The sequence below is a fragment of the Nilaparvata lugens genome, chromosome X (genome assembly GCF_014356525.2).
Source record: "Nilaparvata lugens isolate BPH chromosome X, ASM1435652v1, whole genome shotgun sequence".
Taxonomy (NCBI): domain Eukaryota; kingdom Metazoa; phylum Arthropoda; class Insecta; order Hemiptera; family Delphacidae; genus Nilaparvata; species Nilaparvata lugens.
Window position 1 is genome coordinate 67,474,593 of NC_052518.1, and position 17,050 is coordinate 67,491,642.

General features: G+C 32.5%; 1 long non-coding RNA gene across 1 annotated transcript; it reads left to right on the forward strand.

Moving 5' to 3' along the window:
• The first annotated feature begins 2,071 nt into the window (after nt 1-2,071).
• Nucleotides 2,072-5,116, forward strand: LOC120354402. The gene is made up of 2 exons (XR_005572990.1): nt 2,072-2,789; nt 4,842-5,116. It is a non-coding gene; the product is annotated as an uncharacterized LOC120354402 (long non-coding RNA).
• The last annotated feature ends 11,934 nt before the right edge of the window (nt 5,117-17,050 follow it).

The window sequence follows — 17,050 nt, forward strand, 5'->3', positions numbered from 1 at the left end:
TATGGAACAGGCTGCATTCCCAAAAAAACTCAAAATCGCCAAAATCTACCCAAAATTTAAAAGTGGAAATAAAAATGATGCAAAGAATTATAGACCAATTGCTAATCTTCCAGTGACATCTAAGATCATAGAGTGGGCAATATACAACCAACTGATGACTCACCTGGAAAGCAACAAATTACTGACTGTGAGACAACATGGATTCTGGAGGGGCCTTAGCACTACTACAGCTATATCAGAACTATGCAACGACATAAATAGCATATGGGAAACGCACAAAACAGCCACTGGACTCTTCATAGACCTGCAAAAAGTGTTCGACTCCATAGACTGGAACATCTTAAAATTAAAATTGAAAAAGTTGAGAATTGAGGGTAAGGCACTTGATTGGATCGAGAACTACCTATCAGAAAGACTACAGTATGTAGAGATTGACCACCATAACAACAACTTCACCACTACCTACAAATCTTTGCTTCGCCCAGTGACCAGAGGTGTACCCCAGGGATCCATACTGGGCCCTCTACTCTTCCTGGTGTACATAAATGATTTTCCAAAGGAACTACAGAGTGAGAAAGAATGCATCTTATTTGCAGATGACACCACAATACTTATCCCATCTGAGAAGACAACACCAATAACAAATATAATTGAACCGGCAATAGAGGAAGTAACCACAATATGCAATAGACTACAACTAACTATGAACAAAAACAAAACAGTCCACATCAAATTCACACCTACAGGAAATGGCGCAGAAACGGAACATATAGATGACAACATAATGACAAAAAGCTCCACAAAATTCCTTGGCATACTAATAGACAGCCATCTGACATGGCAGCACCATATAGACCACCTTAGTAAGAAATTATCCTCAGCAGCCTATGTGATCCGAAGAATACAACAAATCTCAGATGAAGGCACTTCCATATCACTCACTATTTGCATTGCACCTTCGTTATGGCATTGCGGCTTGGGGTCAACAGCACAAACAAACCTTGAAAGAATACTGAGAATCCAAAAAAGAGCAATAAGAACGGTACTAGGAGTCGATAGGATTGAGCACTGCAGAGACCTATTCAAGAGCAGCAAAATTCTGACAGTCATATCGCTCTATATTTTGGAATCAATAGTGCAAGCAAGGAACACAAATCCCACTCTAAGATCGGATCTCCACAGCTACAACCTGCGAAACCAACACAACCTAAACCTACCTCAACACCGACTAAGAAAATATAGCAGATCCCCAACATATGGAGGGTCTTTTTTCTACAACCTGCTACCTGAAAACCTGAAATCAATCACAGGAAATAGAGTTTTCGTAAAGCAGCTCAGAGGATATTTGAATGACCGGCCATACTACTACATAAATGAATATGTAGATGAACATACATACATACACAGGAGATAATCCTTAAAATATGACGACTCCTACAGCCACAGGACTGCTGGGAAGACGGATAAAAAAAAATATATGCTGACTTAGTTGTAGTGTTTTTTAACATTAGTTAAATAACAACCGTTATATTTTATTAATTATATTATTGAGAAGTATTCTTTCTTTTATTGAATGAAATGATGATAATATATTGATTGTTATATCGAATTTAATGATAAATCATCATTGGATAATAATCATCATCAAAATGGAATGACGGCTCCAGTTACTGTGCTCGGTAACCATCATCACAAAGAACGTTACATTCAAAGAACTGACTGAATGCAATGGGAAAAAACCGTTACTAAAGCATGCGCGATACGGTGCTGTCTGAGACCGAGAGTGGTTTGTTCCAAGTTCACTGTGAAGGTCGGCCGCCATCTTGGTAAACATTTCAAATTCCACTTCTATCGTTAAGACGACTCAAAACATGATAGTATTATAGGTTGGACAAAATTCAAAATTTGCTGTTAATATTAATAACATTAAATTTCATTAATTAGAATTGTTATTCAGTTACCGACACGTATTTTTTCTTCTTCTTTCATTAAAAAAATTTAGTCCCATAATATCTTTAATAATAGTTGATACAAATCATTATAATTTAGAATCGTCCATTCTATAGAAAGAAAGGTGGAGTTAGGAATACAATAGTTATTAGTCAATCTAAAGATAAACAAAATTGATACAAACATATTTAATAGCCATTGAACAAGATCAAAATGTAATCTATATGCATCTTCTATTATCTCAATAGAGTTTATTGAAGTAGGGCAAGTAGCCCGTTGCATTTAAGGAGTTGATGGAGGAGTAGAATTTGGTCAGAATATTGAATAATACACGTTAGGCTACCTATTATCTTGTAGTGAACAACTACAAGACTTAACCTATTTTGGACTATGTATCTAACCTTAACTAAATCTGGGAGAGGAATATAGCACAAGGTTAACTTATTTTTTCTTCTCCTATCATTTTGATGATGTACTTAGTGTATCAATCTATAAAGAATCAATCTTTCCTTTTTTCCTCGTTATAAGTTTTGCATTGTATAGCATGCTTTAAGTTGTATAAAAAGCTTCACGATATAACACCTGACTCCTGTCTCACTCAGGATTGAACACCTCAAATCGAATCCAAAAAATAGGTTTTGAGAACGGATTTTTAAAAGAATTATTGGAATATGTATGATACATGTAGCCTACTGTATTGTCATATAAACTCTTAGCAGGTCTAGAAACAGTTATTTTTCTTTTTTCAGAGAATAACAGGCTGATTGAGCTATGGTTGAAACTTTCTGCTGGTTCTCTCTTGCTAGTTTATGGCTGGAGATCACCGTATCAAGTATCAGGTGAGCTTTCTTGTAATTATCAACCTATCAAATCATGTTTGTTTTCCTGTCGATGCTGTATAAAAATTACAAATTGCTTTCAATACCAATAATAATAGAGTTTCGCATTATCGTGTTATCAGATGGGCACGCTAAACTGTCGGTCTTGGCTGAAGTATGGCAGTCGTAAGGCCCATTGACGGCTTAAATATATTCAGGCGGTGAGACCTTCCCGCAAGAGACTCCCCACCAACAAAAGCCACACGAATCTACATTTTTAGAGTTTAGCATTCTAACATTACAATACTGCCTTGATCTCCTATAATTGGAGGCCGCCCGGAACATTCATAATTATTGTTGGTGTTTCCAAAACAAATTTTTGAAACAGGACCGTTCTTCATTGGTTGGTTCTGTAGATGTTCCCTACTGATTTTGTTTGTTAGCCTGGGTACACACGGGCCGGTAGGCCATTAATTTCGATTAGTTGAACGACTTCCATTCCGTGGAGTCAGTATTAGAAACCACACTTAACAACTAAGAAGTCATTAATCAGACTCAAAAAACGTTCATTGTAGAACTACTAACAAAGCTGGTCGCGCTCAAATTCAAATTTTAGGCCTATTTATTGCCCAAGACACATTATATAAAAGGATATTGTACAGGCACGGTGAATTTACATAAAAATCACAACTTAACACTTAACATAAAAAACTATCACATCATTCAATTCAACCTAATGCTAAAATACTGTTCAAGACTATAAAAACATTTCTTCAATAGGAACTTTTTAATTTTTCTCTTGTATTCTTTCTCAGGTAATTCCCTGACGGTAGGTGATTATAAAATATGCTTGCTCAGGCCTTAAAACTAGTATGACTAGATCTATAATAGTAAAATTCATTTCAGATCTGTAATCAATTCAGTGTGTAATGAGAGTAGACATTATTATAACTGGAAAATACATTTAAATTAGACTTTACAAACAACAAGCATGCGTATATAAAAATACATGGTAAATTCATAATTCCCAGTCTTATGAATAAAAGCTTGCAATGAGTGAGAGGTGGTTCATTTCAAATTGTTCTATCTGCACTTTTTTGCAATAAAAGATAGAAATAAAATATAGAAATTGGCAATTTTTGTGTATTGGAATATGGGCTAAGTACACTCAACAGCAATTTTTCCATTTCTTAACCGAATTTGACTTATGATGCATGTTTTTGGACCGCCTTAACGAGTCGAGAAGAATGAAGTGTAGTAAGATGAAATCTGAGCATTGTGTCAAAAGATATAAGAGTTTGAAATTTTGATCCTTGAGGTGTCCTTATGCGCGCCTCTCCACTAGGAAATGATGAAATGAAGTGCATCCAACGGATGATTCTCATAGAACATAATCTCATGAACTTCTGTCATTGTGCAGGACAATGTAGTTGGTGATGATGGATGAAGCTGAAAATTAGGTGTTTTTCACAATTCAAGGAGCATTGTTGTCAGGTTTACCTGGAAATCTATATGAGATGAAGCGCTCTACCTGATCTAAGATTATAAAGCACAAAAATGCTCCTAGAGGGATTTTGAATTATACATGTAAATGGTAACAATCGGAAGATATTGTTGATCAAAAACTAAAATTCATCAGAATTGATTTTTCTTTCAATTTTACTCATTTTTGAAAAAATAATAACTCAGTACTCATTGGAGATAGAGAGTTCCGAATGATCTCATTTTATCTGTAAAAAGGCGAGAGCCAATTTTTCTGTCTGATTACTGGATTTGGCAGAAATAGCTGAAAACAGAAAAATGAACCGAAAATACGAGGTTCTTGGGCCATTCTGTATCTAGCACAAGGAAATTTTGCATGAAGAAATTGGTTCTGGTCTTCTCTCATGTATCCAAATGATATATTAAAAAATCAGAACTACAATATTAATTGCAAGCACCAATGTATATAGTGACTGGACTATTGTGTGACAACATTTCTGTATAACTCATTACTTTTGTTATTAAGTGGTATTCCTTTTATTCCAATCGATTGCAGATTTTGAAAATAATTTATTTTATTTTCCATTTCAGGCACCAAAATATATCACAAAGGCCGCAAAAACAGTTCATCGTGTGTGTTGTTTCTCATTCAGCCAAGACAGTGAACATGTAATCCTTTAGTTTGACACCGTACACATCGTTTTACCATTACCATAGTATATCCCACTTCCATTGTATAATTTTGTACATTACAAAACATGTGTTCTGTCATGAATAATAATGTGTTTATGTAAATTAACAATTTATAGTTACTTTTGCAATGTTTCATATGTTTTGAAAAAAATTAAAAGGTATTATGTACTTCATTGGATAATTATTTTATACTAGCTGGCCCGGCGAACTTCGTACCGCCAAATAGTTAATGCATCTCATGACAAACTTTAGCTGGATGCACACCTTAGGAGGCGCTATGCGGCATCTTGCATCCGGGTGCTTCTTGCTTATATTGGTTTGAATGGAAGAACTCACACACACTGAATCGGACATGGCCTGGAACGGTGTGATAAGGCAATCTCCATAAGATCAACACTTTGTATCACCAAGCCGCGCCTCTTCAGGTGTGCTTAGTCTTAAGCTGCGTTACACCAAAGTTATTAACAAAATGTTGATAACTTTATCCTAATAGATTCTATTAGATTGAACAAAACTTTCATACACATGATGAACATATGTGTTTGTCAAGTTCCGTTCAATCTAATAGAATCTACAAGGATTAAGTTATTAACATTTTATTAATAACTTTGGTGTAAACGCAGCTTTAGCTTAATCTGATGCAATATATTTTTATGAAAATTATCCAACACTCAGTATTTACATTTAATGTCGGGGCACCGAGCTTCGCTCGTTATTTTTATTTATTGACTAGGTTACCCGGCGAACTTCGTACCGCCAAAAAGTCAATGTATCTCATGTCACACTTGACTTTATTTTGACAATCAATATTTTTATTTACATCTCAATACGGACTTCCTATGTGCTTAAAACTTTCGTTTGCATACCAGTAAACAATTTAATCACAGAGCGACGAGTTTATTACAGCTGGTAAGATCATATGCTAAATCATATTATCACAACATGATCTTTAATCATGATGATCAGTATTTTATATCTCATGGACTTCCTATGTGCTTAGTTGAACTATGTTTACACCGGAGTTGATAACACAAGTTTTTAACATTTTTGTTATCAACTGATGTTAATTACAAAAGTCAATAACATAATGTTGAGTTGCGTTTACACCGGAGTTGATAACATGAGTTATTAATAAAAAGTTGTCAACTTGACTGAATCGACAGAAATTTCTCTTAACAAAAGTTAATAACTCATGTTTTTAACAGAAAATTCCTTGTTATTAACAAGATTTATGTTATCCATCGAGAGTCGGTAAAAAAGATCAAAGGAAATGTGTTATGTTAATAACAAAAGCCTCTTTTATCACATTAACTTTTGTAATAACAGGTTACTATCTTCCCCGCAACCCCCTCGCCCAGCATCCCTACCCTACAACTACGGCTGTTCCCTAATGACTACAGCTGCTGTCGAAACACGTGACAAAGTTATTAACTTTTGTTGATAACAAAACTAGAAGCCAAAAGAAAATGTTATTAACTTATGTTGAAAACTTTTGTTTTAAACTCTGGTGTAAACGCATTATAATTTATTTACATTAGATCAGATGAAGATCATTATGTTAACTTATGTTGAAAACTTTTGTTTTAAACTCTGGTGTAAACGCATTATAATTTATTTACATTAGATCAGATGAAGATCATTATGTTAATGATCACACATGTTTCAATTTAAAGTATTTTGAAGACAATTTTTTGCTTTTTATTCCGGCTGTTATATCATATGAATACGCTCGTTAAATGAAATCATATTAGAAGTCAATTATATTGATAACAAGATCTTGTTAATAACAAGGAATTTTCTGTTAGAAACATGAGTTATTAACTTTTGTCAAGAGAAATGTTTGACGATTCAGTCAAGTTAATAACTTTTTGTTAATAACTCGTGTTATGAACTCCGGTGTAAACGCAGCTTCAGTTGTACAGCAGTTTGTATTTGTAGATATAGTTGAATGCATCTTGCTGGGAATTGAATGGTATATCTCCTTGCTGCTTTTCCCGAGCATATTCTAAATTTACCAAGTTTGGGCGTCGTTCGCACCGCGGCATTATTACTTTACTTGTTGTGTAGTTGAGAAGTTGATATTGTGGTAATTATTCATATTGAATGAAAAAAGAAAAAAGACTAAGAAATTGTCAAAAAACCACTGATTTATTGATAATTAGAAAGACCGGTTTCGGTTATTACACCATTGTCAATCTCTGATAAACTAAAAAGGTTTAGTTTAAAGGCTAAAAGGCTTTTTAGTTTATCAGAGATTGACAATGGTGTAATAACCGAAACCGGTCTTTCTAATTATCAATAAATCAGTGGTTTTTTGACAATTTCTTAGTCTTTTTTCATTCAATTACTTTACTTGCCCTAAAACCATAGGTAAGGAAAGTATTGCTTTCCGAAAAAAATTTAAGGTACCCCAATTTCTAAATTTCTATACGTTTCGAGGTCCCCTGAGTCCAAAAAAGTGGTTTTTAGGTATTGGTCTGTATGTGTTTGTGTATGAGTGTATGTGCGTCTGTGTACACGATATCTCATCTCCCAATTAACGGAATGACTTGAAATTTGGAACTTAAGGTCCTTACACTATAAGGATCCGACACGAACATTTTCGATCAAATGCAATTCAAGATGGCGGCTAAAATGGCGAAAATGTTGTCAAAAACAGGGTTTTTCGCGATTTTCTCGAAAACGGCTCCAACGACTCTGATCAAATCATACCTAGAAAAGTCATTGATAAGCTCTATCAACTGCCACAAGTCTCATATCTGTAAAAATTTCAGGAGCACTGCACCATCTATGCAATGTTTGATTTTAGATTCTCAATATTATCAGGCTTCAGATACAATTTAAACAAAAAATTTCAAGTGGAAAAGATTGATCATAAAAATCTCTACAATTAATGTTCAGTAGCATTTTCACCTAAAATTGGAAATAAGCTCGAAATTCGAGAAAATAAGATTATTCAATTATTGCAAACTGTTGGCAACTGTTGATTCTATTAAATCATTCATTATGAAGATATAGCAGACTTCGTGTGTCTGCAGCGCTATTGCCCTGTCACCAGCTGGCTCAAATCTTAGAAAAGTAGACTTGAGATGCGCGGGAACACTAGCGTCAGTTGATCAATTTTCATAACGGCAAGGAAAGTTGTGTGAGTGCACCACACCAGATTTTTTTAGAATTAAAATTTTGTGAATCAGTAGAAAAAAAATAGAAAAACAGATCCACCGACGGCAGTTGGATGACGCAATGATTATAATAGCTGATTTTTATTTCTGTGTGTGGCCATCTCACAAATCTTCTTCCATAAGGACTACATGTAAACTTTGAAGGACCGTATAGTCCAGTCATATGGTCGTTTTTCAGGAAACAGCCCCGAAAGAATTTTTCTCGAAGGTTCTATATGTATTTTGGGGCGCTGAATTCGAATCTGAAATTTGCTAACACGCCAGAGGGCGTTTCACCCCCAAAATTTCTGACTTTTTTTAATTTTCCCATTTTATCTCGTTAACCTTGAGTTTCTCAAGAAAAATCATTCCTGACAAAATCAAAGAGAATAAAATCCTCAATAAATTGAGTGGTCGCGCAGGATTCTACCATTTTTGGTTCCGGAGCTACGAATTTTCAAAAAAGTGGTATTTTTGAGGGGTTTTCAAAATTATGCAAACCTATCACTTCCACCCTATACAACTTGGATATTTTTCTAGTATAGATAAAAAACCACACATCACGTGAAAGAACAATTCATTATGAACAGGATTCCTTAGGAATTTTCGAATTTAGTAGTGGGGGGAGGGTGAATATACCCAAAAATATAAAATCATGTCCTTCAGCAAAAATACAAATTTTTCATTATAATACCATTTCAAGGCCTTCTTAACAAAAAAGTACATATTTCGGCTGAAATCATCTCACGAGGGTTATTTTCTATGAGAATCACCCGTTAGAAACATTTGATTTCAGTATTTCCTAGTGGGGGGTACGTCATAAGAATACGTCAAGGATCAAAACTTTAAACACTTATAACTTTTGACAGAATGATCAGATCTCCTTGTACTACATCTCATTCTTCTCAGCTCGTTAAGGCGGTTCAAAATCATGTATCATAACTAAAAAATCCTCTTCTAGTGTATTTTAGCCCCTATTCAAATACACAGAAAAATGACCAAGTTCTATATTCAAAACTGTGTATTTCGGTAATCCGGAATGTTAAAAAATGGTACTTGGTCTTGATTTGAAGAACAGAATCTCCTCTTTCGTGTGAGGTAAATGAATTTTGTAAAAATATAATCGTGAGGTAAGATACGTTTGATTAAAAGAATCGAGAAATTTGCGATATTTTCCTCATTTCCACAACCTTGACAGTTTTTCGATAATAAACAGTCATGCAAGACGACGTTTAAGGCAACGTAGCTTATAGAGCATGTAATTCTCTTCCATTTGAGACCAATCGCAAGTACTATCATGTATCTTACTCGTTTTAGATACTCTTGAATAACAGTAAAATCGCAGAAAAATGAGAAAATGAAAATAATCATTTTTTCAATTAGCTGTAACTTTTGAACGGTATTGAAATTAGAAAGATTTATGGGAGCGGAAAGAGGAGAAAATTCTCTACAACCTTGACTACTTTTTCGATTTTTTAACTGAAGTGTTTCACAAGATACGCAACTTTGAATCACCCTCCCCCCACTACTAAATTCGAAAATTCCTAAGGAATCCTGTTCATAATGAACTGTTCTTTATTCACGTGATGTGTGGAATTTTATCTATACTAGAAAAATATCCAAGTTGTATAGGGTGGAAGTGATAGGTTTGCATAATTTTGAAAACCCCTCAAAAATACCCCTTTTTTGAAAATTCGTAGCTCCGGAACCAAAAATGGTAGAATCCTGCGCGACCACTCAATTTATTGGGGATTTTATTCTCTTTAATTTTGTCAGGAATGATTTTTCTTGAGAAACTCAACGTTTACGAGATAAAATGGGAAAATTGAAAAAAGTCAGAAATTTTGGGGGTTTTGGGGGTGAAACCGCTCTCTGGCGTGTCAGCAAATTTCAGATTCGAATCCAGCGCCCCAAAATACATATAGAACCGTCGAGAAAAATTCTTTCGGGGCTGTTTCCTGAAAAACGACCATTTGACTGGACTAGTAGGAAAGAGTCCTGAAGTCTGATCATAAATTTGATAGGCCATAAACCTGCTACTGAACATAACAAACACAACTAAACAAAAATCATCAAATTCGGTGCACACATAAAAAAGTTATTGAATGTCAAAATTTGAGGCTCGATTTCTATTTATATAGATGGATTTTGTCATTCTATCAATATTTTGCAGTTGCAGAAATTTCACAACCATTCATTTTAACTTATTTGAAATAAGTGGTTGTGATAATTTCTAGTCTTTTTATTTGATATGAATATCATCTACCACAATATTACCTCCACTACTACACACAAAATTTCATCTGTCTCTGTCTATTATTTTATGTTAAAATATAAAAACTTCTCAAAGAAAGGGTAACTATAATGTCATTTTATAAAATGAGCTTTTATATTTGGTTTTTAATAAACAAGATATACTTACCAATGTGATAATTGATAAAGTGAGTTTCATTTCTAAATGAATATAAATTATGTTTATTGATGTTGTTTTATAGAGAGCATTTGCAATAAATTTTGGTTATGCAATGACTGAGCTGTTTTATTTACAGTTACCTATAATCTATATAAATAAAAATCGAACCTGAAATTTTGACATTCAATAACTTTTATTAGCCCTATAGAATTTTACAATAACTTTTTGTAGGTATAGAATTTACTGAGGATTTAAATAAAAACTCAGAATAATAATTGAGTTTCAAAAACCCTATTACTCTTATTGACCAAGGTATGAAGAGTCTATCGCAATAAACCTTGCATATTGACTAGCCTTCGTAGGTAGCCTATTGCTGTACCGTACTTGATTGTTTATAATGTCTTTTTCACAGTAACATTTTGCATTGCGCTGCGCACTTGGTGTAGATAAGGCTTATGACGATGTACAGTAAATACAAAGGGCAACCTCACCCAATAATATATCAACATTTCAATCTAAATACATTGATTTTATTATTATATATCACACATCTAAACTTTAAAGTAGAAATATTTTTAAAACTCATGTTAGTGACGACCGTTTCGTTGTGTGCTGCATCATCAAACTAAATCATGTTCAAACAGTAGACTCTCAAAATTTGAGGGTTGTGGTGGGGGAATTGAACTCAGCCATGAGTTTTTAAAATACGGTATTTATACTTTCAAGTTTACATCTGTGATGTATTCAACAAGTAGAAAAATAATGGATATTCAATAAAGAAAAACAAAAATAATTGATTGAAATAGAAATAAATAAATAGACTACGCATAAAATTGTGAACTGTATGAATCATACAATAATCAAGAATTATTTGAATCATACAAGGATTCAAATAAAAATCTGAAGAAATTATTGGTATTTAACCAGTCCAATCAACACTAAAAGCATCGTTCAAAGAAAAGTTCTTTTTTTACTTTATTTCAATTCAATCAAGTGTTTAAAAGAAACACTGAAAATATTATTGCATGCTGTAACAAAATTTATGATCAGGCACGGCCCTAGGGACTTCGCCGCCTTGGGCGAGATCGGCAAACCCGCCTCCCCCTTACAAGCATCCCATCTAATTGTCAATCTTGAATTACATCCCTTCCTTGATTGATCGCCTAACTATAGGGTCTCCGCTGTGATGCGATCGCTAGTTGTCCCTCTATCATAATTAGTGATCGAATTCATGTAATTGAAGTAATGATTGCAGAGAGTGAATGAAACATAATTAACTCTATCAATGAATAATTTTGTGATTGGAAAACAGTACATCAATAAATATAAGTTAACTGTGTCAGTGAATTAAATACACATAATAATATAGCATGATTTATTATGAGTGGGCTACTGGAATATTGCATTATATCGTACAGAAGTACAAAGTGTTTACAAATCGAAATCTGGGTTTCGATTCGTCATAATATTATTTTATTGCAAAGAACTTACAATAAAAAGTTGGGGTACCTTCATTTTTTCTGGAAAGCAATACTTTCCTCACCTATTGTAATAAGGCAAGGAAAGTAAAAATCATAATCAAGTGGAGAAGCAACTCAATCAGTTCTGTTTATTTGCACCAGTGTGAATGTGCGTACTACAATCTGCTATGATTAGTTGAACCACATATTCAAGATTATAATTATTTATTCAGTCTTTGGTTGGACTGATTGAGATTGGCTGTGTAGCATTTTTTAGACAGGGAAACATTATGACCAACCTTTATATACGGTAACACTATTTATAGCATTATTGTCTCTTTTAAACTTTTATTTAAAATGTTTTTTACATTCAAACTTCGTTGTGAACCTAGTAGGTAGTTTGATACAAATTTTTATGAAAATCTCTGATTGTGTTGAGAAAAGGCGTGTGAATGACCATTGCCAATACCGGTATAGCCTAAGCCTAGGAAATAACACCCAATCCATGAAATTTATGTTTGGTCCACTTCAGGGTAGGATTTATAATATTATGCTGATATTTTGTAGATAGATACATGATTTTGATGACTATATCGCCAAGAATGTTAATAATAATAATTATTACAGAAATTAAAAAGATTAAATCATTGTTCTTACATTTTCTTGTTTTCAAAGTTATTTTCAGAAATGTCAACATAGTAGGCTATTTATAGATATGGTATTTTATTTGAATATAAAGCTGCGTTTACAACAAAGTTATTAACAAAATGTTAATAACATAATCCTCATAGATTCTATTAAATTGAACATAACTTATCATACACATGATGAACATAATATGTGTTGGTCAAGCTCTGTTCAATCTAATAGAATCTATAAGGATTATGTTATTAACATTTTGTTAATAACTTTGGTGTAAACGCGGCTTTAAGGTACCCACCTCACCAAGTATCGATCAAAAATGTGCTATAAGAATAGAATAGAGTTTATTCAACAATCAAAGCTTAAGCATCATTTGTATGTGAAATATATTTTATCAATTTTCAATGTGAAATACTAAAACAATCTCATTCGAAGTGAAGTTCATAATTGGCGGTTAGCGTGTGCAGTGCATGTCATGGTTGGAAACCTTATAAATAGCTAAGGTATTAGCTATTACCAAGTCTGGTGTTATTTTTGAAAAATTATAACGAAATAAGAGTTAATTTATTTATTCAAGTGAGTAAATCATTGCTTCATAGTTATTGGTTCTAGTATAAAAGATAGCATCGTTGCATTTACTTGATATTGGGTGGGATATGTGGTTGCAATAAAAATACGTAAAAGATGGACATTCCAACCGTAAATATTACAAAAATATTATTAAATAGATTTTATTGAGAATAATAGAATTATAATTGAATAATCTATTTTCTCAACCTGAAAAGTTCATGAAAATAGCTAAGCCGTTGGGTTGGTCAAGCTGGTTACGAATGGTCTATTTGGTTTTTCTCTATATTAAGGTAAAGTCAGCTTTTTGAATGCCGAGGCATACGTGGATCGCGTCCACAAGGACGTACAGTGAATGTTGAGGCATATGTACATACGATTGTACGCGCGAATCTGTACGGACGGACGTGTGTACAAGGCTTTACACTAACCTTTTTTCACAAAATATGCGAGTTATTTTCTTGCATTTAAAAAAAAGGCCTACATGTTTTCAGAAGTAACGTTTTGTAGCCTATATGGTAGGCTACACAATAAAAATTCCTTGTTTATTGAAAACGTTTTTCATAGGTTATTGAATTGATTAAATAGAAATTAGTTTCACTTATTTCATAAAAAATATTGAAATTTCCAGCCGTAAGATATAGTAGAATTATTGCTAAATCCATTGGCACTGTATCTATTACTTACAATATAATTATGGCTTAATAAGCCTTATATTGTAAAAACTTTATTTTGCCATATATTTATATTGTATCTTCTTTAGAATTAAAGTCAAACATTTGACTTGGTATTATTATAATACATTATGCTCAGATTTATTTGATTGCATTTGACCATTTTTAACTTAACATTTCGTGGGACATTCTGTATTTGTAGAGATCTATGTTCCTTTCACGTATGCGATTCTTAGCATATGATTTTTTTAATCAAATTTAGATTTCTTGACAGGAAATTAAATTTATTTCATTCCATTTATTGCCAAAATAATATTACAAAACAGAAAATTTTTCAAAGTAAAATTTGTCGGCCCTCTAAATTAATCAGTTGGCTGGAAATTAATTATTCAGCTACTTACTCAAAAATAATATGTTAAAATATGACTTTGTTCAAACAAAAGTTCAATATTATCGTGATATTACAATAGACAAATTATTCCATGATATTATCTAAAGTAAAACAAATTCAATTACAGTGATTAAAAAATTGCATAAATGTGTAATTTCGCAAACTCTACTAACTTAGGCTACATAAGTACTTACCGTACTTTACATAAGAAAACTGCTTATGAGAATTGTAATATGTATTTTTGATCATCTATTTCATGAACTTGTATCTGTTATGCAGTTTATTTCATAGCAAATAATTTCACTGAGACAAGATAATGTACACGGTGACTGGTAGTGGTTTAGTAACAAAAAACACAAAACTACATTTCGTTTTCAAGCGAAAAATCCAACAGATGCAATCGATCAATTTAAATAAGAAATTCTAAATCTGTGAATGTTCTGTCCTCATCAGTTGGGCTCATTAACAGTTACTCCAAGAGCCAATTGCAAGAGAATCCTATTGAAATTAAACATCGCAAAATGTAGCCAGATTCGTTCATTGGCTATTCCGTAAAATTACAGTGGTTACAATCAATAACAGACTATGTACATTCAACTGGGAATTATGTTTCCAATTTCAGCTCTAGTTGAACTTGGTGAACATTATGACCTAGTCCTTCTTAACAACTTTTTTTTCCCAAATAAGTTGGTTAATTCCCTATTACTTTTTGACGGGAGATTTGAATAAAACAAGAGTATAAATTATTAAGAATGAATGTATTTAAACATCTAATACAGGAAAAACTTGAGTTGATATTAAATATTTCCTAATATAAAATATGAATACTTATTTCAAAAGAACATGAATAAATGAATTGATGACGTTATTTACACAATCATAATTATTAAGAAATTTAATTACAGAAAAGAAAGAAAGAAAGAAATATTTATTGCCAAAATCATTAAACAAACTTTACAAATGTGAAAAATATAAAAATTTTCATATACAATACATTACAAAAACTTAAAATTAAAATATTTTCCATTTAAACATCGATTATAATATTATCATTGGCGTTACCAGCAAAACTAAGTAGTTTGAGCGATGGCAACGAGTAATCAGTCGGCTATAATTAGTGGCTTGAGATTCAGTCGAAAATAGAAAAAATATAATAAAGAAAAAAGAAACATATGGAATGTATGAAAAACTAGAAAAAAAAAATAAAATTTCAATCCGAAAAGAAGTACTAAGAGTGAAATACTAAGAGAGCAGAAAAACTAGAATGAATTCATAATAATTTAAAAACTCAAAAGAAAAAGAGATGATTCATGTAATTATTAATCTACAATTCACTGTACATATGTAATCCATTTAGTAACATAATGTAATTCATTTGTAGCATATATGCAATTCCTTTTGTAAGCAAAGAGAGAATTAGAAAAACAATACAATACAGTACACATGACACAAAAAATAAAACTTAAACTCAGAGAGAGAAAATTAATCTGGGAGTATAGCCCTACTAATAATAAATTCAGAGGAACTGAGGAAGACAGTATATGTACATCAAATTAAAATATTTTAGGTATGATATCTTCTGTCTTTATCCAGCTTTCAATTTTTAATTTAAGTGCTTTTGTAGGTTTTCCTGCAATGAAATGTTCTGGCATAAAATTAATAAGCTTTTTTGTTGTATAGTTGAATTGTCTTCTGCATATAGTTAGATCTGTTCGAGGAACAAAGCATCTATTTACTGATCTAAAACTATAATTAGTTGAATGAGGTGTAAAAAGATGTATATGGTTGCTGATAACATAAGTGGAAAAATATTGATTCAACTAAATATTAATAAATTCATTAGTCGTTTGAATCGAGTAAATTAAAGATTATTAAAAACAACTACACCTACTATTAAAGTCTTAGGCCGGTTAGGCCTTCACAAAGGCCGGTTAAAGTTTAATCGTGATTAATTTCACGAGAACCAATCAGAGAAGGCTTTTTCAAAAAGATGGCTACTCTGATTTGTTCTCGTGAAATTAATTACGATTAAAATTTAACCGGATTTCGTGCAACCGGCACTAAATGATAAAAAGTAAGCAGTTCGCACTGAACTGTTGAAAAGTAATAAAACCCAAGAAGATGAGAACTATTCATACATCATTGCTAGAAAATTACATTCATTTTATTCAGAAATTTCTCAATTTATTAACTTTTCCTAGCTATCTGATAGAATATGAATTTTATAATTCAATTGATAATTTAATTCTCTTCATTTAAAACATTTAAATTTGATCAAAAATAAGTTATATTAATACATTTCAAAAATGTTTTGTTTTTGATTTGGTTCCTGGAAGTATTTAGTCAAATGATCAACTAAATAACTTTACAAACCAAAGGATCTTCATGATCCAAGTTCTGTTATTATTCTATTATATCTCACCGGTGTGTGTCCTTAGGTGTCTTTTCAGAGCCCCTGAGAGAAAGCATTTACAGTCACAAAGCCCAAGCTGAGATATTATCAATAAACCCTGCTCAAGTCACAGAATTGAAATTTAAACAGGAACCAATCCGATATATGAGTAATGAAGTTGGTAATATTTTAAGAACTGGTTTTTATGTTATAGATGTTGTAGAAATATTTTTTTATATTAGTTCATTGTTAACAGAGAGCCTGGGACCATTCTGTCTTTTCAAATGAAGCTCAGGAAATAATATTAATTCACGTTTTTTGGAATGCCTTCTGTTCACTGTTACAGAGGGAGGTCCGATAAGAATGGGAGATTTCATTACTTCATTTTTTTCTATAGCTTTAAGGAC